Source organism: Bubalus kerabau, chromosome 2 (genome assembly GCF_029407905.1).
Source record: "Bubalus kerabau isolate K-KA32 ecotype Philippines breed swamp buffalo chromosome 2, PCC_UOA_SB_1v2, whole genome shotgun sequence".
NCBI classification, from domain to species: Eukaryota; Metazoa; Chordata; class Mammalia; order Artiodactyla; family Bovidae; genus Bubalus; species Bubalus kerabau.
The window spans coordinates 163546042-163569942 of NC_073625.1; the positions used below are offsets into that span (position 1 = coordinate 163546042).

At 43.7% G+C, this 23901-nt stretch overlaps 1 long non-coding RNA gene across 1 annotated transcript; it reads right to left on the reverse strand.

Annotated features, from left to right (window-relative positions):
* Nucleotides 1-759: 759 nt before the first annotated feature.
* LOC129644972 (uncharacterized) lies at nt 760-5106 on the reverse strand. Its single transcript, XR_008711093.1, has 3 exons — nt 4836-5106; nt 4433-4564; nt 760-1215 (listed from the first exon to the last, which is right to left on the reverse strand). It is a non-coding gene; the product is annotated as an uncharacterized LOC129644972 (long non-coding RNA).
* Between the last annotated feature and the right edge of the window lie 18795 nt (nt 5107-23901).

The following is a 23901-nucleotide window of genomic DNA, read 5'->3' on the forward strand; positions in this document are numbered from 1 at the left end:
GACAGAGAAGCCTGGTGGGCTACAGTTCATAGGGTCACAAAGAGTCGGACATGACTGAAGCGACTGACCACTCATGCACATCCCCAAAGCGAAGAGGAAAAAGATGAGCTTTGAAGGGTGTCAAGTCATTGCCCAGGATCACTCAGCCACAGTATTTTATCAAATCTATGACATCACTATTATTTTAAATACTATTAAGAAAGAAAAAAATGCTGCCAATTAAACTATGATTCTCCATCAATTGCAAGGCTCTTCCCAAGCCAGGGATGTTACATGTGATACCACACAGGCCTAGATCCTGCATGTAGCAACAGCGAGAGGGAGGCCTTGTGCAGCTCTCCTGCTTACAGGGCATTTCCACAATTGTTACTGAATTTCTCCCTCAGAACAATCCTGAAAAAAGCAGGGATAATAAGCCCCATTTTCAGACAAGGAAATAGGTTCATAGTAGGTGAGCAATTTGCCCAAAGTTACACAGCTTGCTGTTATAACAGAATTCCTGGCTCCTATCTAAGTGTTTCTTCTGCTACATCATGCAGCCTCCACTCACCTTAATAAATGCCTTAGCTATTGGTTATTTATCAATGGGATATTCTAAACAAGGATGGAGGAAGATCAGGATAAATTTCTTATTATTACAACCCTAGCCACATTATCTTGCTGACAACTTTGTGAGTGAAATGCTGCCCTTTATTTAATTCATGCAGCACTTACTGTGTTATGAGGCAGCAGATACTGTGCCAGGCAGGAGACCTGAGCTACTTTAGCTCATGAATTTTATTTTGACAGCTTTCAGGCAAACAGAAAAGTTGAAATAATAATACAGTGAACCCTCATATACCCTCCATCTACATTGCAAGTATTAACCTTTTGCCATTTGCCCTCTCCATATGTGCATTTTGTAAACGAGGTGAGCATAAATTGCAGACATCATGACACTTTACCTTAACTTTTTCAAGCTGTATCTTCTGAGAACAAAGATGTTTTTGCACATACCCATAATACCATCATACTTGTGATGGTCAGTTTTATGTGTCAGTTTGGCTAGGCTACAATCTCCAGTTGCTCAATCAAACACTAGTATGGGTACTACTTTGAAGATAGTTTGCAGGTATGATTAAAATCCATGGTCAGGGGAGTTCCCCGCTTGCCTAGTGCTTAGAATTCCAGGTTTTCACTGCTGTGGGTCGGGGAACCTAGATCCTTCAAGTCGTGCTGCAAAGCCAAAAGAAAAAAAAAAGAGAGTAAATAAAAGATTTTATAAAACCCATTGTCAATATTTATAATAGCCAAGACATGGAAACAACCTAAATGTCCATTGAGAGAGAAATGAACAAAGAAGATGCGGTACATATATACAGTGGACAACTACTCCAGCCATAAAAATGAATGAAATAATGCCATTTTCAGCAACAGGGATGCAACTAGAGATTATCATACTAAGTGAAGTAAATTGAAAAGAGAAAGACAAATACCATATGATATCACTTATATGTGGAATCTAAAACATAACAGAAATGAACCTATCTATGAAATAGAAACAGGCTCATAGACATAGAGAACAGACTTAGGGTTGCCACAGGAGGGGCAGGGAGGGATGGAGTGGAAGTTTGAGGTTAGCATATGCAAGCTATTATATATAGAAGAGAGAAACAACAGGGTCAGACTGTATAGTACAGGCTATATTCAATATCCTGTAATAAATCATAATGGAAAAGAATATGAAAAGGAATATATATATATGTGAATCACTTTGCTGCACAGTAGAAACACATTATAAATCAACTATATTTTAATAATAAAATAAATTTAAAATAATAATAATAAAATCCACAGTCTATTGATTTTAAGGAAGGGAGATTATCCTACTTAATTCAGTGGGCTTGATTCCATCAGTTGAAAGGCCTTATGAACAGCTAAGGCTTCCTGGAAGATGCTCCACCTGTAGACATCAGTCTTACCCCGTGCCCAGGAGTTCCAGTCTGCCACTCCCGATGGCCTGCCCTAGGATTTCAGACTTGCTGGCTTAGTCTGTTTAGGCTGCTGTAGCAAAAATACCATAGACTGGCTGACTTAAACAACAGACATTTATATCTCACAGTTCTGGAAGCTGGGAAGTCCAAGATCAAGGCACCAGCAGATTTGATGTCTCGTAGAACTTGCTTCCTGGTTCATAGGTGGCCATCTTCTGGCTGTGGTTTTGCATGGTGAAGGGACAAAAGGGGTTTCTGGGGTCTCTTTTATAAGGGTTCTAATAAAGGTTCATGGGAACTTCACTAACATGACCTACATGCATGCGTATGTGCTAAGTCACTTTCAGATCAGATCAGTCGCTCAGTCGTGTCCGACTCTTTGCGACCCCATGAATCGCAGCATGCCAGGCCTCCCTGTCCATCACCAACTCCCGGAGTTCACTGAGACTCACGTCCATCGTAAGTCACTTTAGTTGTGTCCAATTCCATGGACACACCGCATGGACTGTGGCCTACCAAGCTCCTCTGTCCATGGGATTCTCCAGGCAAGAATACAGGAGTGGGTTGCCATGCCCTCCTCCAGGGGTTCTTTCCAACCCAGGGATAGAACCCGTGTCTCTTATGTCTCCTGCTCTGGCAGGCGGGTTCTTTACCACTAGTGCCACCTGGGAAGCCCCAATCATGACCTAATCACCTCCAAAACCCATCATTATCTTGGGGGTTTCAACATATGACTTTTGGAGGGACACCTCATTGGGGTTGATGACACTTTCTTAGCAAGCCTCCACAATCACAGAAGCCAATTCAGTGTAATGAGTGTCTTAATATGTATTTTCATCTCTTTCACCTCTCTGACTAACCCCAAACAGCACATAAACTAAGAAAATTAACATTGTGCTTATAGCTTCATTCTTTATTAATGATTCTTCTTTTTTCTTTTCCACTGTGAACAGTTTGGTGTATTTGGTAAATTTTGTTTAAGACTTTACACACACATAAAACCATATATATACAAAACCAGGATTATACCTAATATACTTTCATATTTCATTTAGTATTATCCTGTGAGCATTTACCTATGTCATTAAAATTATTTTCCCCAAATTTATTGAGGACCAATTAACAAATGCAATTATAATATTTTATTAATGATTCTTAACCTGAGGTCACAGGATGTGCTTTAATAATCAGGGAAGAGCTTGAAGCTGTAGGGAGCATTCCGAATATCCATGCATTTTGTGAACTTTCCTGGAGAGAGACTAGCTTTAATCAAATCCTCAAAAACTGCATTATACTCAAAATGACCAGAGTCGCTGCATTACAAACATCTCTCTAGCTCCATTAAATGGGATAGCAGTGACAAACAGAAGGCCCACTGGCTTTAAATAAGACTCAAGTGAATCCCTGTTTTGAGAGAAATCTGATTGTGATGGGCAATAGCCAGCAACCAAGTGGTGGTTCCAGAGTTTCATTCTCTTTAGCTACCAGTGGCTCAAGGTATTTACAGTATGTCTCAAACCTCTTAAGAGACAAGGATGGAGGCAGGGCCTGCAAGTTGCATTGTTAGTAGCCCTAAGCCTCAGTTCAGTTCAGTCGCTCAGTCGTGTCCGACTCTGCGACCCCATGAACCACAGCACGCCAGGCCTCCCTGTCCATCACCAACTCCCGGAGTCTGCCCAAACCCATGTCCATCGAGTCAATGATGCCATCCAACCATCTCATCCTCTGTTGTCTCCTTCTCCTCCCACCCTCAATCTTTCCCAGCATCAGGGTCTTTTCAAATGAGTCAGCTCTTCGCATCAGGTGGCCAAAGGCTTGGAGTTTCAGCTTCAACACCAGTCCTTCCAATGAATACCCAGGACTGATCTCCTTTAGGATGGACTGGTTGGATCTCCTTGCAGTCCAAGGGACTCTCAAGAGTCTTCTCCAACACCACAGTTCAAAAGCATCAATTCTTTGGCACTCAGCTTTCTTTATAGTCCAAATCTCACATCCATATATGACCACTTGAAAAACTATAGCCTTGACTAGATGGACCTTTGTTGACAAAGTGATGTCTCTGCCTTTTAATATGCTGTCTGGGTTGGTCATAACCTTCCTTCCAAGGAGTAAGTGTCTTTTAATTTCATGGCTGCAATCACCATCTGCAGTGATTTGGGAGCCCAGAAAAATAAAGTCAGCCATTGTTTCCACTGTTTTCCCATCTATTTCTCATGAAGTGATGGGACCAGATGCCTTGATCTTAACAATTGAAATTCCTCCATCCTGATAGAGGCAAGTATGGAGACAAAGCATGAAAAAGTCTCGCACATCATTTTGGTCACATCCTTTTTACACAAATATTTGGCTTAAAAAGTTGAATAATAAGCTAGTCCTTTGGCCAACATTCCTTCTTGCCAAGATTAAAAAGTAGAAGAAAAAAAAATGTCTTATCAGTGAGGGGAAAGAGGGGAACTCACCAAGTTGATTCACCAAGTTGGAAGGTGCCAAGTAATATCAGTCAAGGTCACAGAGAGCAGGGACCTCCCTGGTGGTCCAGCAGCTAAGACTCCATGCTCTCTGGCCAGGGAACCAGATCCCACATGCTGCAACTAAGACCCAGAGCAACCAAAATAAAATAAATAAAATAGAATAAATAAATATTAAAAAAAAAAAGATTTCAGAGAGCAGAAAATCCTTGTTAAAGGTTTTTCAGCCAAAGTAGTACATTCTTAAGGAAGGATGTTCCCCCCCAGCCACTTTTAGTTTTGTTAAATCTCTTTAAGAGATATCGGCATCTAAACACAGGCATTGCTCCTATCTGCAGAGTCTAACTTGCAAGAAGCCCCATTCCCTTCTCCTCAAACCCTGGGAAGCCACTACCTGTGACAAGGCAGAAAAGGACAGTGCAGAATCGCCCCACAGAAACGTGCCCCTCTCTGAGCAGGAAGTGGGTGCTTCCGCCTCTGTTGGCTCCTCTGTTCAAGGCTAAACCAGGGGCAGGCCCTGGGCCAGTGCATGTCTGAGGAAACAGCTCCAGGTACTCTGTCCCTGGATTCATCACAGGGCTATAAAACTAATGTCCTGTCCAGTATTGCTGGAATCTGCCCTGAGCCCAGGGGTAACCTCCCAGCTGCTTCTCTGCCCTAGTAAGCTGGCCAGTTCCAAGGCCCCAGCTTCTTCCTTTTATTTCCTTACTTATGACTTGAATTCCCACCTGTGACCACAACTCCCTCCCACGTACCTAAGTGACTCTCACATAAAGGGACAACAGGGTACTTGATCCGAGAAGGAAATTACATTCCAGATTGATATACATTTATGCCATGCATTTAGGGAGGAGTTAGTGAGCTTCCTGAATTCTTAGACCAAAGTTTAAATGGGGCTAATGGAGAAAATGTTAAGACTGTCAAGGGGAATTAATTCCAAGATTCTTCAGTGTCAAGATGACTTAATGCCACCATCTCCTGCTTGCCACTGAGTAAGCCACAAGTTGAAACTTAACAATTAAAAAAAAAAAAAGAAGTAAATAGGAGAAATTTAAAGGATCATTAAAAATCATGAAAATGAAAAAACTATGCTATAATGGAGGAGAAAAATAAAAAATAAAAGCAGTAAAATAAAATGAGATTAAATAAATATAAGCTAGGAAAAAAGTAAACTCAAAGTCAAACTCAAAAAAAAGAAAGTCAAAGTGAACTCAAAGAAAGTCACATTTTTAAAAAGTGTAGGAGAGGAAAAAGGGAACTTTTCCCTTCTATCTTCCTAGGTTTTATGAGTTGGCCCTGCAAAAAAAAAGACAGGTCAACAAGAGAAAAACAGAGAAGTTAATGAACATGTGTATTTGTACATACATATGGGAGTATTTGGTGATAAGTAACTCAAAACAGTGGTTAGAACTTAGGCTTATATAACATCTTAGCAGAACAACAATATATTTTTAGAGAAATGACAAGACAAAGGAAAAAAGACTGAGTTACCAGGGCAGTAAATTACAGGAGGGTAAACGTATGGGGAACTAATGGAAAGTGAGGACTTAAAGGAAGGTTTGTTATGTAGATTCCTCTGGGGCTGTTTCTGGGTTGTCATTAATAACTGTCTAGAGTGTCTCCCATGATGGTGACTCACTTCTGTCCTTCATGGTAGAGAAAGGAGAAGGGACACCTTTACAGATTTACGTCCTACTTTTGGCAAATGGGGGAGAAAACAGAGATTTTCCTATACTCGCTTCTTCTTGACTGCCTTTAGCTCAAAATAATTCTTATGCCAACATGGTATATTTGGGGGTGGCATATTCTGGTACCCTTCAAAAGCAGTCATGACCCCTGAAACACAGATAGAATGCTGCTGCTGCTGCTAAGTCACTTCAGTCGTGTCTGACTGTCTGACTCTATGGGACCCCGCAGATGGCAGCCCACTAGGCTCCTCTGTCCCTGGGAGTCTCAAGGCAAGAATACTGGAGTGGGCTGCCATTTCCTTCTCCAACAGATAGAATAAGAGGGCTCAAGTATGTAAAAGAGAACACCATAAAATAATCTGTAAGCTGAATAAGATCAGACCTCCATGTTCTGATCTTAGGGTTGAACAGAGGAGGGTGCATTCAGAAGAAACCTTAGGTCACCTGTGGATGGAATAAGAAGAAAATAGATGTCACTGCAGAAAGTCTTGTGAGGGGGCAAGATAAGGGGAATTATAGCGCCCAGGACAGCAGGACTAGCCTTTAAAAGCCCTCTTTGGAAGTGTTTCATTGACAGAGAGCGACTTCTGAGCAGGTGTTAGGAATTACATCACTGCCCTCCATGTGGCCCCCACAACAAGCTGCTCTCCTGTTTTCTCGTTCCCTGAGCTCCACTGCCCAGGCACTGCCTTCTTCCTAAAGCCATACAGCTTCACAAGTGACCACCCTTCCCCTCGGACCTGCCACAGTGCTTCCTGATCATTTTTCTTGAAAGGAGCAATACCGCACCCCCCCTCATCTGGAATTCTAGTGAATTATATTCCCTTTATAAAATACAAATGATACTGCAAAAATATAAAGTATTTAAGAGGCTAAGAGTAGGGAAATTGACCCTAGAGAAGATTTTATTTTTAAAAATATTTATTTATTTGGCCATGTTGCATCTGAGGTGCAACATGCAGGGTTTTCATTTCAACACATGGGATCTTTCATCATTGTGGGGGGCCTCTCTAGTTGTGGCATTCAGGCTCAGTATACAGTGGGCAGGCTTAGTTGCCCCACCACATGGAGGATCTTAGCTCCCCAACCAGGGATTGAACCCACATCCCCTGCATTGGAAGGCAGATTCTTAACCACTGGACCACCGGGGAAGTCCTTTAAGAGGATTTTAAACTAAAATGGCAGAGCAGTGGTGTTACAAGATTTAACACTAACCATCTGAGTCCTGCAATGAATCTACCTGCAATGAGGAACATCTGGGTTAGATCCCTGAGTCAGGATGATCCCCGGGAGAAGAACATGACAACCCACTCCAGTATTCTTGCCTGCAGAATTCCATGGACAGAGGAGCCTGGCGGGCTCCAGTCCATGGGGTCACAAAGAGTCAGACACAACTGAGAGACTAACACTTTAACTTTCATCTGAGTCCTGGTACATCGGCCTGGAAGTCCAGGCTATGCCAAGCCAAGGCTTAGGGAAATATGGAGACAGACAAGGGAGGGAGGCCTGAGAGTTGTAATTGGTCGTTATCTCAATAGGAACTGACAAGGCAAAGAAACTACTTAAAAAGAAAAAAAAGATGATGTCTAGTTACGCTAATATGCCAGATTGGGTCCATCCCCTGCGCCAGTTCCAATCAGCTGGAAGTGGTTGCCTGGAGTGTGGTGCTGAACATCATGAGGCCACATGTGGACCCAGCAAGGAGGAGGACCAGGATCAATTAGCAATGCCAGCTGTGAGTGCAGGACTGGGGAGAGGTGCTGGGCATGTGTGCACAGCTGGCCCTGGGCCTGGGTGCCAGTTCTCAGGAGGAAAGCTGTGTCTTACTGGGTCAGGTTCAGAATGTCATAGCTGAAAAGCTTGTGGGAGCCAGGTAGGTACCAGGAAAGAAAGGAGTAGGCAGGAAGGGCCTGTGTGTAGCTAGCAGAATATTTTTGGCAGCAAGGAACCGGGAAAGAAACTCCAATACCTTGGCCACCTGATGCAAAGAGCTGACTCATTTGATGAAAGTGAAAGAGGGAAGTAAAAAAGTTGGCTTAAAGCTCAACATTCAGAAAACTAAGATCATGGCATCCGGTCCCATCACTTCATGGCAAATAGATGGGGAAACAGTGGCTGACTTTCTTTTTCTGGGCTCCCAAATCACTGCAGATGGTGACTGCAGCCATGAAATTAAAAGACACTTACTCCTTGGAAGGAAAATTATGACCAACCCAGATAGCATATTTAAAAGCAGAGACATTACTTTGCCAACAAAGGTCCATCTAGTCAAGGCTATAGTTTTTCAAGTGGTCATGTACGGATGTGAGAGTTGGACTGTGAAGAAAGCTGAGCGCTGAAGAATTGATGCTTTTTAACTGTGGTATTGGAGAAGACTCTTGAGAGTCCCTTAAACTGCAAGGAGATCCAACCAGTCCATCCTAAAGGAGGTAAGTCCTGGATGTTCATCGGTAGGACTGATGTTGAAGCTGAAACTCCAATCCTTTGGCCACCTGATGCGAAGAGATGACTCATTTGAAAAGACCCTGATGCTGGGAAAGATTGAGGGCAGGAGGAGAAGGGGATGACAGAGGATGAGATGGTTGGATGGCATCACCTACTCAATGCACATGGGTTTGGGCAGACTCCAGGAGTTGGTGATGGACAGGGAGGCCTGGTGTGCTGTGGTTCATGGGGTCGCAAAGTGTCGGACACGACTGAGCGACTGAACTGAACTGAACAGGGAAAGAAGGGCTTCTCTGGAAGCTCAGTAGTAAAGAATCCACCTGCCAGTGCAAGAGACACAGGTTCAATCCCTGGCACAGGAAGATCCCCTGGAGAAGGAAATGGCTATCCACTCAAGAATTCTTGCTTGAGAAATTCCATGGAGAGAAGAGCCCGGCGGGCTACAGTCCATGTGTTTGCAAAAGAGTTGAACACGACTTAGCAGCTAAACAATAACAGAGAAAGAAACCCAATTTAGCCTGCTAGAACAACGTGGAACTGTAGGAGACAACAGTTCGTGAATATAGTTAGATGAATAACACACCACCTAATGAGACTTTGAGAGGCAGGGTGAGCCAAATGTGCTACAATGAAGGATCTAGCCCTGCTTTTCCTCTTCTCTTGGCTCCTCCCTCTTCAATAGGGACACCCATCATGACCACCTATCCCCTTTGCTTTAGGAACCCAGGTTTAACTCATTAGTACCTGGCAGTCCTGGGGCTGGTCCATTGGTGTGTCTGTGATCCAACTGGTCTAATTAGATTGCAGGGAATCATTTATTTCATGCTTGAGGGAGAGGCATTCCTTTCCTACCCACAGTTACAACAAGAAAGTTTATTGTTGTCACTGCTGATCATCACCTTGCTACCATGGACAAAGTCATCCTGAGGTCATTTTAACATGGAGGAGGGAAAAGATGAGAGAAGAGCAGGAAATAGAGGTGGAACTTTCAACTATAGCACATCTGGTTTACCATGCCGCTCCAAGTTTGAAGTGGGTCTCTCTCATTAGGTCAAAACCAAGCTGTCAGCAGGGCTACAAGTTTTGTGTCCTTTTCCAGTTTCAGGAAGCCACCTGCATTCCTTGGCTCATAGCCCTCTTCTCCATCTTCAAAGCCAGCAACGTTGCATCTCTCTTGATCATCCTCCATAGTCACATCTTCTGACTACAGTCAGGAAAGGGTATCTGCTTTTAAAGACTCATGTTATCATATTAGGCCCACCTTCATAATGGATAATGTCCCCATCTCAAAACTCTTGAGTAAATCATAGCTACAAAGTCCCTTTTGCCCTGCAAGACAATTTAGTCACACATCCCAGGGGTGAGATGTGGACTGCTTTGCAGGGACATTATTCTGCCTACCATGCTGCCTCATAATTTCTTCAGGCCCAGATTCACACTTTGTGGCTGCATATTTCCAGACTGTACATCAAGATTTAAGAATATTAGGGGGAGAAAGGGATTTCCCAGGAATAAAAAGAAAAAAATCATTAATACAGCAATATGTCCTATTTGACGGGTAACAGTATCTCCCTGGATTAAATGACGAACTATTCAAAAGGGTCCACGGGTGAACTTTAACCAAAAGAAAGCTGAGCGGAGCCTAAATTAAACTGCATCAGTTCCATAAAGTCTTTAGAGAGCTTACAGTATGAAAGGGAGGTCACAGGTGAGATTATATTTCTCATAACCCCCAAGGACACAATCACTTTTATGTCAAGCTGGAAATGAAATAAAATGCAGGCTTCTAAAAAATTGTCAGATCAAGGAGAATGTCTTGACTGGACAATGAGAAAATATATATCTCTTTGGTCACCCCCTCAATCCTTTTAACTCTGGGGATTGTCATTCAATAGCTAACCCGGTCATGGAAATTAATTCATCCAGTCCAAAGGAAAGTGTCCGCCAGAGGATGAACAGCCGAGGATCTGTCTACAATTAAAAGCACTTGCTCCTTCTCAGCTCAGCTACTCAATAGATAAGGAGGGGAGGGGCGAGAACATCAAATAAAAAGAACAGCGAGGAGTTTTGCCAGTTAACAGCAGCGTGGACAGGGGGTTGAACGCAGGGAATCTGGGCTCAGCAGACATGCATCATCACCCCTGCTTGGCTATCAACTAGCTACGAAGACTTTGGTCAATGGCCTTAACTTTTTAGGGGCCATGTTTCCTCCTCTGATTTTTTTTTTATTCCAAAATTATTTGTATGCATTCTCTTTTTAAAATGCATTAAAAAGGGACTTCCCTGGTAGTCCATTGGCTAAGACTCTGTGCTCCCAATGCAGGAGGTTCCAGTTTCAATCCCTGGTCAGGGAACTAGATTGCACATGTTGCAACTAAGACCCAGCACAGCCAAATAAATAAAATAAATTTTAAAAAAATAATAAAATGCATTGAGGAAAAATTCGTAGGATTTCTCAGGTGGTCCAATGGTTAAGAATCCATCCTGCAATATAGGGGGACACAGGTTCAATCCCAAGTCAGGGAATTAAGATCCCACATGCCTGGGGGTAACTAAACCCTCAAACGCGGCAACCATGAGCCCATGCACTGCAACAAAGATCTCATTTGCTTCAACTAAGACCTGATGCAGGCAAACAAATAACGTAATAAAAAAAAAAGAAAAGAAAAAAAAATTTGTAATACTCTAACTCCATACAAGTATAGACACCGCTCCTCTTATCCCAAACCCAAAGGTCAAAAATCTGGTGGGTGCCCTGCCATATTTTCATCATGCTTGTATACAAACATTTATTCCTACTCAGAGAGTTTGAATTTTTAGTTCTTATAAAAACTGAATTTATTTTAAAAAAGAAAAAAAATGAATTATACTATGTTTAAGACTCCACAATTTCCCTTTTTCTCATTTACCATAGATATCCTCTAGAATAATTCATAAAAATCTAATTCATTCATTTATACTCATTTTAATTGAAATTATGAATATTATATTTATGTCAAAATATATCCTATTAGGGGATATTCAGGAGGTGTCTCGATTATGCTTTGTTTTCTCACTAAAAAGTATGCAACAAGCTTCCTTGATTAGTTATTACATTCTCCCATTATTTTTTTTTAATTTGATTACACCAGGTCTTAGTTGCAGCACATGGGGACTTTAGTTGTGGTGTGAAAATTCCCAGTTGCAGCTCGTGGGATCTAGTTCTCTGACCAAAAATGAAATGTGGACCTCATGCATTGGGAGTTTGGTGTCTTAGCCACTGGACCACCAGAAAAATTCCATATATTCCCCCACTTTCATATCAGAAGACTATAGTCCCAAAAATGAGATGTGAGGCAATAATACGTATCTCTTATTTTAATGGATATTATTATACTGTCTTCTCAAAGATAGCAACAATTTGCATTCTTAGCTACAAGACATGAGGAGGCCTGGTTTTCCCTCCCCAACAGCACTACAGATTATTACCCATTTTCGAAAAAATGTTTCATATTATTTAATTTGCATTTCTGAACATTGATGAGTCACCTCACTCTTTAGTAAATCTTAGTTAGTAGGTCAGACTTTCACTCTGGACAGATACTCATGGGAAAAATGGAGGAGCTTGACTAAATTTCTAGCAAAATAATGTGGCATAACCGTCTTAGCCTACAACCAATCGGTGCCTGAAACTAGTCTAAGGTTTGGCCATTGTGCAAAAGACCTTGACCACATTTGAAGAAAGACTCTAAAAAAACTTGCAGAGATGTCTGAATTGCAAACAACACGACCACAGAGGCAGGAGAGTTGACTGTGAAGTTCAACATAAACTTGTTTTTGACACGTAGGCATTGCCAGACCTGGAGCAGAGGGGAAGCTCATCTTGACCGCCTGAAGCACTAGAATGAGAAGCATTTTGAAGCCCACGGGGCTCAGGATGAAAGAGAGATTGAGTAGCCACCTGTGCTACATGTACCATAGACACAAGAATCTAGAGGGGCCATATCCTGTTGTGGGGAGCCCTGGTACTGTCCCCAAGTGGGAAGAGAGTGCGGCTGGCCCCTGCGGCTCATAGGTGTTTGGAGCTCTCTGATCTGGGTGGGAGGAAAGCCAGCATCATCATCACCAGCCCCCTCGCCCCTCCTCCTCACAGAGGCTGCAGGGCTCAGAGCCATCCTACTCCTTCCCCCACCTGCCCTCCTCTTCCTTGACCTTTCCTCATTTTATCCAGAAGTCACCTGAACAAATGCATTGGGGGAAATGGAGAGAACATTGTGATTTTCTGTACCCCAAGTCCACCAGGAACGACCAGTCATGGCTGGTAAAGGGGAAATGAAATGATATTCAAAACTCTGCAGAGAACAGAAATTGTAGGCAAGATGACAGACATAAAATCTATGATTCTCTTCAGAGAGTCAGCTTTCAAGCTAGAAAAACCACCACCACCTCTTATTGCTAAAGCTTCCAACGCCTGGGCTTCAGCTCCATCCAGGACTGTGTGTACACAGCTTCCTCTCTAGCCTCTCCTCCCCCGCCCCCTCCTTTTTCCCCAGAACTGTGCCTCCCTTATCAGGACACCGTCTGACCCCTAGCGGCCACGCCGCCTTCAGCTGCACCAGGCCTGCGGCCTTTATCTGCTGGCTTGTCAAAATTCAAATTTGCTGACAGGTAAAGTGGCCCTTCTTTTGAAAAACTAATGTCTGTAAATTACCACAGTGATGGATCTCCGCCTTTCAGAGGGTCTTCAGAACAAGTAAACTTCAGAGAAGCTACCAGAGAGGGCTAAACATCAAAGAACACAAGCAATCCTTTGTCGTGCAGCAGCGCTACTTGGCATTTCTCTGGAATCGATTTTCTCCGTGTCTTTAAACTCAGGTTCCAGAGCCCTGAGGTCTGTCTTTTTAAAAAGGAGTAAAGAATTACACCGAAGGTAAGGAAGTGTCCACACAGCCTTCCCAACCCACCCTGATTGAGGCTTCATGAAACAGGAAAGCCTAGAAACCAGAATATTTTCAGTCCTGTGAAGCTGCCTAAATTAGTTCTAAATGGTGGGGACAGGCAATGGGAGTTCTGAGGCTGTGAAACACTTTGGTTCTTTGTCTATTTTGTGAAGCATTTGGCAAGGGGTGGAAAGAAATTGAAGACGGAGGCAAACAGTTCTGACTGAGCCACGCCGAGGTCTAGTCCAGAGAGCCTACCTCCAAACCCCACCCTGATCTGGTCAGATCTGACTCAGGATCCGCTGGGCTGAGCTTCTAGGAGAGTCTCAGAAGCCACAGCTGAGGAAATATTGGGTCAGCAGGGTTTCCCAGTCCTTGCGCACACGCACACATACAAACACACACACACACAGACACACACACACACAACTGGCCTCTGGTCCCAGATGGCTCTCAAAGTAGGATGACCCCATCTTAAAAAGAGCAAAAGATCTGAACAGACATTGGACCAAAGACAATATATGAAGGGCAAGCGAGTATATGAAAAGATGCTTAGTACCATTTATCATTAGGGGATTGTAACACAATAAAGTAGTATTGGATTCTAGTCCCAAGTATAAAATAAACGTTCATCAGTCCACACTGATGTAAATAAGTGGTGGAATAAATAAAGGATAGACAAATCTCCTATGATGCAGGATTCCAAATAATTTATGTAAATTCTCCCTGATTAAGCAGACAGAGCATAGCAACTTCCCACTCCCTAAGTGTGGGCTGCAAATGGGGAATGCCTTCCAAAGAGCACAGTCTGGAAGAGAGAGAGAGGACATGTGATGTTACAGTGGAGAAACCTGACCAGCCTACCTAGAGCAGATGGTGAAGGTTAGCACTGCAGTGACAAGTCATCCTGATAGTACACACCCCTGATAGAAGGTGATGAGCATTGCACCTGACCTCTATGATCTTCCTCCCCAACACCCATAAGCTGAGTCTAATGATGAGAAGAGCATCAGATGAATCCTGAGGAACGGTCTACAGAATACCTGACCAATACTACCAAATTTTGTCAAAGTCATCAAAAACAAGGGAAGTCTGAGAGAATGTCCTGGCTGAGAGGAGACTCAGAAGGCACGACAGCTAATTGTAATGTAATCCCTGAACAGAATCCTGGAACAGAAAAAGGTAATTAGATAGAAACTAAGGAAATCTGAATAAAACATGGACTTTAGTGAATAATAATGCATTTATATCAATCCATTAATTGTGACAAATGTTTCATTGTTGTTGTTCAGTCACTCAGTTGTGTTAGATTCTTTGTGACCTGATGGACTGCAGCATGCCAGGCTTCCCTGCGCTTTACTATCTTCCGGAGTTTGCTCACATTCAAATCCATTGAGTCAATGATTCTATCTAACCATCTCATCCTCTGCTGCCCCCTTTTTCTCCTGTCTTCAATCATTCCCAGCATCAGGGTCTTTTCCAATGAGTCAGTTCTTCGCATCAGTTGGCCAAAGTATTAGAGCTTCAGTTTCAGCATCAGTGCTTCCAATGAATATTCAGGGTTGATATCCTTTAGGATTGACTAGTTTCATCTCCTTGCAGCCCAAGAGACTCTCAAGAGCCTTCTCCAACACCACAGTTCGAAAGCATCAATTCATGTTTCATACTAACATATTGATAGCAGGGGAACTGGGATCATTGTATATGGGAACTCTCTGTTCTGTCTTTGCAATTTTTCTTTAAATTCAAAACTAGTCTATAATTAAAAGTTTACTCAGGGGACTTCCCTAGTGGTTAAGGATCCTCCTTTGAATGCAGGGGATGTGGGTTTGATCCTTGGTCAGGGTACTAAGATCCCACCTTCTTTGGGGCAACTAAGCCTACTCACCACAACTTGAGAAGCCAGAGCTCTTTAACGAAGACCCAGCACAGCCAAAAAAAAAAAAAAAGCTCATGCAAAAAAGCAAAGTAGATGAGAGTGAAGTTGCTCAGTCATGTCTGACTCTTTGTGACCCCATGGACTGTAGCCTACCAGGCTCCTCCTGTCTATGGGATTTTCCAGGCAAATATACTGGAGTGGGTTGCCATTTCCTTCTCCAGGAGATCTTCCCAACCCAAGGATTGAACCAGGGTCTCCTGCATTATAGACAGACGCTTTACTGTCTGAGCCACCAGGGAAGTTTGCCCAGGACCACCCTGATTTCAGTACTGAAAGTATGGCATCCCTGGTCACCCCTGAGTCAGGGTAAAACAAGAGGGCTGGTCACCCTGTGATACTCCAGCCTGCTCCACAAAACAAATTCCTATGCCATGCTAAGAACGTATTCGTGAACTACCCCTAGCTTTCCTTTCCTGGGGTTTTTGTTTGTTGCCCTTTTGGTCACTAAGTTATGTCTGACTCTTTGTGACCCCATGGACTGTAGCCCACCAGCCTCCTCTGTCCATGGGATTCTCCAAGCAAGAATCCTGGAGTGGGTTGCCATGCCTTTCTCCAGGGGATCTTCCTGACCCAGGGATTGAACCCATGTTTTCCGCATTGGCAGTTGGGTTCTTTACCACTGAGCCATTTGTTGTGTAAATTCTTTAAGGCTATTTCCCATAATTGACCTAAAAATCAACAAGGCACAACAGTAATGATTTTACTTCAGTGGAAATATACATGGTGAGAAAATAAAGCTTTCTCAGACACACTCGATATTTCCTATGCTCAACATCTTCTGGCTTGACGAATCTTGAGTAATTCACAGAAACATGGTTATGGCAGCTCTGGTGGGTTCTTACGGCATGAGACACAATTTCAGCAATGAGTCATGGACACAGGCAAAACAAGTCAGGTCTGTTATCTGACGACCTCTGAGAAACCTAAGTACATTAGGGTCAGAGCTGGCCTGGGGTAGTTCAGCTGAACAACAGTCCAGAGCACATCTACAGAGTTAAATATCATGAAGACACTAAAATGCCACTGGAAAAATGACAAGGTGGAAAAAATGGAATTTTCCAGAACTCCTTTTAGGGAGGTCACTGACCATGTCTGGAAGAAATACAAATACTACTCAGCTCTAAATCTTTCCTAGAGGGCTTCAACATATGAATTTGATCATCTTTCTTAGATACACAGAAAGCCACACATCAGAGGAAAATTTCACTCCACTGATGGGGGGGCTTGTCCAAAGAATGTCTAGTTGGACTTACCCATGTGGATTTAGGAACAACTTTTCAAACCTAGAGCACTGTAAATAAAGAAGTATCTGTCATTCGATAAGCCAAGAGGTTGGAAAAGTATAGAGCTCCCCCACTCCTTCCCACCTTCAAAATCCACCCCCCGGCCCCCCGCCCCCGATCTCTCATCCCCAGCCAGGCGCCAATTCCAGAAGCAAGCCTGTGAATTGCATCCCGGAGAAGAGTGGCTCCAGGTGCCCTGAGGCCTTTAGTTGCACAGAGATGACTGTGCAGGTTTGGAGCTCTGCCCTTCCTGCACACAGAACTCAACCCTTCCTCCAAAAAACCCTGGAGTAAATTTCAAACACATATGAGTTTGAAGAGTAAGCAAATTATTAGCCAGCCAAGGCCTCCACTAGTTGGATCCAATTCAGGTCAGGGCAGGCACTGTGTTGAAGGCATAGGGCCCAGGCTTTAAGGATTCCGGGTTTAAATCCTGCCAGGGGCTCTTATGAATTATGTAACTTTGAGCAGAATCTTGACCTCTGGAGCCCTGGATTCATCATCTGTAAAATAAGTATAATTTTATCCATCAAATTATTTTCAATAATGCTTGTGAAACACCTGCAATGGTCTGGCTCACCATGGGGTCTACATTCCCTCCCATATCCTGTGTTACTCAGGGAGACTGTCCTCCCACTCCTCCGATCTGTGACAGGTATCCTCCTACCTGCCTCCCCCTGCCCTCTGCAGATGGTCTCTTCTCTCAGAGAGGAAGGAAGTAGCCAGAGGCAGCTGTCTCAGCCCCGAACATCTGCACCTGGTCTTCATCTTCCCTCCTCCTGGATGAGGCCCATCTCTAGACCACGTCTATGAAGCCCAGAACTCTGACCTGGGAAACTGGGTTCTTCTGATTATCCCCTCCCAACTTCTAATCAGCCTCTATCCAACCAGCTCTTAGGCTTGCTCAAGTGGCTCATGTTTTGGGTTTTGGGGTTTTTTTTTTTTTAAAGATTCATCCTTGGTCCCACTCCAGGTTCTGCTCTAAATATCAGTCCTCCCACCAAGCCAAACTGCTTATAATGTGTGCCTGTCTCACCATTTTCAGCTCCTCAGCTCTTGCTCCTCAACCCCCATAATCTGCCTTGCTCCCATCATTCCCCCAAATGTGCTGTCCAAGCTATGGCTCACTCACTTCTGACATCCTTGACCACCCCCTTCCAGAACTCCCATGGCCCCGTGGATCTAGACTTACCTCCTTCTCTGACTTGTTCTGAAAAGATGGCCTTTCTCAGTGTTCAGGCCTAGGCCCCTCTCTCTTCTCTATCCATACACTGTGGGCTACCCCATCCTCTCATGGCTCTAATTAAGTTTATCCAAATGCTACAGACTTACAAGCTCTAACTTTAGGTCCTCTCTGCAGACCCTTATATCCAACTACAGGTATCTCCATTTAAAGAGAATTCACTGGAAGAGGAGATAAATTATTAACTTGTCTAAGGCATTGGGCTTTGATTTAGGTCATATCTGAATGGTCTAGTGGTTTTCCCTACTTTCTTCAATTTAAGTCTGAATTTGGCAATAAGGAGTTCATGATCTGAGCCACAGTCAGCTCCTTGTCTTGTTTTTGCTGACTGTATAGAGCTTCTCCATCTTTGGTTGCAAAGAATATAATCAATCTGATTTCGGTGTTGACCATCTGGTGATGTCCATGTGTAGAGTCTTCTCTTGTGTTGTTGGAAGAGGGTGTTTGCTATGACCAGTGCATTTTCTTGGCAAAACTCTATTAGTCTTTGCCCTGCTTCATTCCGTACTCCAAGGCCAAATTTGCCTGTTACTTCAGGTGTTTCTTGACTTCCTACTTTTGCATTCCAGTCCCCTATAATGAAAAGGACATCTCTTTTGGGTGTTAGTTCTAAAAGGTCTTGTAGGTCTTCATAGAACCATTCAACTTCAGCTTCTTCAGTGTTATTGGTTGGGGCATAGACTTGGATTACTGTGATATTGAATGGTTTGCCTTGGAAATGAACAGAGATCATTCTGTTGTTTTTGAGATTGCATCCAAGTACTGCATTTTGGACTCTTTTATTGACTATGATGGCTACTCCATTTCTTCTAAGGAATTCCTGCCCGCAATAGTAGATATAATGGTCATCTGAGTTAAATTCACCCATTCCAGTCCATTTTAGTTCGCTGATTCCTAGAATGTTAACGTTCACTCTTGCCATCTCCTGTTTGACCACTTCCAATTTGCCTTGATTGATGGACCTGACATTTCACATTCCTGTCCAATATTGCTCTTTACAGCATCGGACCTTGCTTCTGTCACCAGTCACATCCACAACTGGGTATTATTTTTTGTTGGCTCCATCCCTTCATTCTTTCTGGAGTTATTTCTCCACTGATCTCCAGTAGCATATTGGGCACCTACTGACCTGGGGAGTTCCTCTTTCAGTATCCTATCATTTTGCCCTTTTCATACTGTTCATGGGGTTCTCAAGGCAAGAATACTGAAGTGGTTTGCCATTCCCTTCTCCAGTGGACCATATTCTGTCAGACCTCTCCACCATGATTATACAGTGGAAGCATACAAATAGATTTAAGGGAATAGATTTAAGGGACTAGATTATGATTATAGAGTGGAAGTGAGAAATAGATTTAAAGGACTAGATCTGATAGATAGAATGCCTGATGAACTATGGTCGGAGGTTCATGACGTTGTACAGAAGACAGGGATCAAGACCATCCCCATGGAAAAGAAATGCAAAAAAGCAAAATGGCTGTCTGGGGAGCCCTTACAAATAGCTGTGAAAAGAAGAGAAGTGAAAAGCAAAGGAGAAAAGGAAAGATATAAGCAAATGAATGCAGAGTTCCAAAGAATAGCAAGAAGACATAAGAAAGCCTTCCTCAGCGATCAATGCAAAGAAATAGAGGAAAACAACAGAATGGGAAAGACTAGAGATCTCTTCAAGAAAATTAGAGATACCAAGGGAACATTTCATGTGAAGATGGACTCAATAAAGGACAGAAATGGTATGGACCTAACAGAAGCAGAAGATATTAAGAAGAGGTGGCAGGCATACACAGAAGAACTATACAAAAAAGATCTTCATGACCAAGATAATCACGATGGTGTGATCACTGACCTAGAGCCAGACATCCTGGAATGTGAAGTCAAGTGGGCCTTAGAAAGCACCACTACGAACAAAGCTAGTGGAGGTGATGGAATTCCAGTTGAGCTATTTCAAATAGCTGCACTCAATATGCCAGCAAATTTGGAAAACTCAGAAGTGGCCACAGGACTGGAAAAGGTCAGTTTTCATTCCAATCTCAAAGAAAGGCAATGCCAAAGAATGCTCAAACTACCGCACAATTGCACTCATCTCACATGCTAGTAAAGTAATGCTCAAAATTCTCCAAGCCAGGCTTCAGCAATACGTGAACCGCGAACTTCCAGATGTTCAAGCTGGTTTCAGAAAAGGCAGAGGAACCAGAGATCAAATTGCCAACATCCGCTGGATCATGGAAAAAGCAAGAGAGTTCCAGAAAAACATCTATTTCTGCTTTATTGACTATGCCAAAGCCTTTGACTGGGTGGATCACAATAAACTGTGGAAAATTCTGAAAGAGATGGGAATACCAGACCATACTTGACCAGCCTCTTGAGAAACCTGTATGCACGTCAGGAAGCAACAGTTAGAACTGGACATGGAACAACAGACTGGTTCCAAATAGGAAAAAGAGTACGTCAAGGCTGTATATTGTTACCCTGCTTATTTAACTTATATGCAGAGTACATCATGAGAAATGCTGGGCTGGAAGAAGCACAAGCTGGAATCAAGATTGCCGGGAGAAATATCAATAACCTCAGATATGCAGAGGACACCACCCTTATGGCAGAAAGTGAAGAGGAACTCAAAAGCCTCTTGATGAAAGTGAAAGTGGAGAGTGAAAAAGTTGGCTTAAAGCTCAACATTCAGAAAACGAAGATCATGGCATCTGGTCCCATCACTTCATGGGAAATAGATGGGGAAACAGTGGAAACAGTGTCAGACTTAATTTTGGGGGGCTCCAAAATCACTGCAGATGGTGACTGCAGCCATGAAATTAAAAGACGCTTACTGCTTGGAAGAAAAGTTATGACCAACCTAGATAGCATATTGAAAAACAGAGACATTACTTTGCCAACAAAGGTCCGTCTAGTCAAGGCTATGGTTTTTCCTGTGGTCATGTATGGATGTGAGAGTTGGACCATGAAGAAGGCTGAGCGCCGAAGAATTGATGCTTTTGAACTGTGGTGTTGGAGAAGACTCTTGAGAATCCCTTGGACTGCAAGGAGATCCAACCAGTCCATTCTGAAGGAGATCAGCCCTGGGATTTCTTTGGAAGGAATGATGCTAAAGCTGAAACTCCAGTACTTTGGCCACCTCATGCGAAGAGTTGACTCATTGGAAAAGACTCTGATGCTGGGAGGGATTGGGGGCAGGAGGAGAAGGGGACGACAGAGGATGAGATGGCTGGATGGCATCAATGACTCGATGGACGTGAGTCTGAGTGAACTCCAGGAGTTGGTGATGGACAGGAAGGCCTGGCATGCTGTGATTCATGGGGTCGCAAAGAGTCAGACACGACTGAGCGACTGAACTGAACTGAAGGCATTGGGCTTTCCAGGTGGTGCTAGTGGTAAAGAACCCACCTGCCAATGCAAGAGACATAAGAGATATGGGTTCAATCCCTGGGGCAGGAAGAGCCCCTGGAGGAGGGTATGGCAACCCAATCCAGTATTCTTGCCTGGAGAATTCTATGGACAGAGGAGCCTGGCAGGCTACGGTCTACAGTATTGCAAAGAGTTAGACACAACTGAAGCTCCTTAGCATGCACGCACACACTAAGGCACTGTCAGTCTGCACAGACTTGATGGCTTGAACAATGGCAACTCATTTCTCATAGTTCTGGAGGCTGGAAGTACAAGATCAAGGTGTCAGCAAGCTTTTCTCTTTGGCTTGCAGACGGCCGCCTTCCGGGGAGTTCTCACATGGTTTCTTGTGTGTGCACACCCCTGATGTCTCTTCGTGTGTCCAGATTTCCCCTTCTTGTAAGAGCACCAGTCAGATTGGATTAGGCCCCACCCTACAGCCTTGCTTTCACTTACTCACCTCTTTAAAGGCCTTGTCTTCAAACACAGCAACACTCTGAGTGTTAGGGCTTCAACATATGGATTTGAACAGAATGCAATTCAGCCCCAAACAGGCATGTACTCAGTATGTCAATTAAGATGTGTGAGTGAGACCAAAAGTCACTTCAGCATCAACATGTCCACCATCACCTCCATCTTTACCCCTCAGACCCCATCCTCTACCTATGGGCCCTTCCCAGGACATGGCACCCATTTAGCTCACCACCTCCACGATCAGTCCATCACAGGTACACCTCTGCAATCACTCACTTCTTTCTATCCTCTCAGCAACAAATGGTCCAAGCTGCCATCCTCTCTCCTCTGCATTATCACAGTCAGTTCAGTCGCTCAGTCGTGTCTGACTCTTTGTGACCCCGTGGACTGCAGCATGCCAGGCCTCCCTGTTCATCACCAACTCCCGAGGTTTGCTCAAACTCATGTCCATTGAGTAGGTGATGCCATCCAACCATCTCATCCTCTGTTGTCCCCTTCTCCTCCTGCCTTTGATCTTTCCCAGCATCAGGGTCTTTTCCAATGAGTCAGTTCTTCACATCAAGTGACCAAAGTATTGGAGTTTCAGCTTCAGCATCAGTCCTTCCAGTGAATATTCAGGACTGATTTCCTTTAGGCTTGACTGGTTGGATCTCCTTGCAGTCCAAGGGATTCTTAAGAGTCTTCTCCAGTACCACAGTTCAAAAGCATCAATTCTTCTGCACTCAGCTTTCTCTATAGCCCAACTCTCACATCCATACATGACTACTGGAAAAGCCATACCTTTGACTACATGGACCTTTGTTGGCAAAGTAATGTCTCTGCTTTTCAATATGCTGTCTAGGTTGGTCATAACTTTCCTTCCAAGGAGCAAGTGTCTTTTAATTTCATGGCTGCAGTCACCATCTGCAGTGTCTCCTAATTGGTCTCTCCCTGCTGGGGTGGCCTACCCACAACGCATTCTTCACGTGGCAGTAAGAATGAGCCTTTCCAAATGCTATTCTGATCAACAGATACCCACTGCCCTCACAATGAGATCTGCATTCTTCAGTATGGCCCACAAGGATTACCTGATTGTAGCCCTCCTTACCTCCTCCTCCTCAATTTCTTTCAGTTCTTCAAATGCACCACTCTTTATTGTATATACTCTTTGCTTCTTCTGGGACACTCTCCACATTTCCTGTAGCACACTGTTACTTGTTCATTAGTTTTTACATTAAGTCACTTCCTCCAGGAAGTCCTCCCTGATCTCCCCCACAAAGGGGATTGGGTACCTCCCTTTATACTGTCAGTTCAGTTCGGTTCAGTCACTCAGTCATGTCCGACTCTTTGCGACCCCATGAACCACAGTACACCAGGCCTCCCTGTCCATCACCAACTCCCGGAGTCTGCCCAAACCCATGTCCATTGAGTAGGTGATGCCATCCAACCATCTCATCCTCTGTCGTCCCCTTCTCCTCCTGCCCTCAATCTTTCCCAAAATCAGGGTCTTTTCAACTAAGTCAGCTCTTTGCATCAGGTGGCCAAAGGATTGGAGTTTCAGCTCAACATCAGTCCTTCCAATGAACACCCAGGACTGATCTCCTTTAGGATGGACTGGTTGTATCTCCTTGCAGTCCAAGGGACTCTCAAGAGTCTTCTCCAACACCACAGTTCAAAAGCATCAATTCTTTGGTGCTCAGCTTTCTTCACAGTCCAACTCTCACATCCATACATGACCACTGGAAAAACCTACCTTTGACTATCTGGACCTTTGTTGGCAAAGTAATGTCTCTGCTATTTAATATGCTATCTAGGTTGGGGGGGTCATAACTTTCCTGCCAAGGAGTAAGTGTCTTTTAATTTCATGGCTGCAATCACCATCTGCAGTGATTTTGGAGCCCCCAAAAAATAAAGTCTGATACTGTTTACACTGTTTCCCCATCTATTTGCCATGAAGTGATGGGACCAGATGCCATGATCTTTGTTTTCTGAATGTTGAGCTTTAAGTCAACTTTTTCACTCTCCACTTTCACTTTCATCAAGAGGCTTTTGAGTTCCTCTTCACTTTCTGCCATAAGGGTGGTGTCCTCTGCATATCTG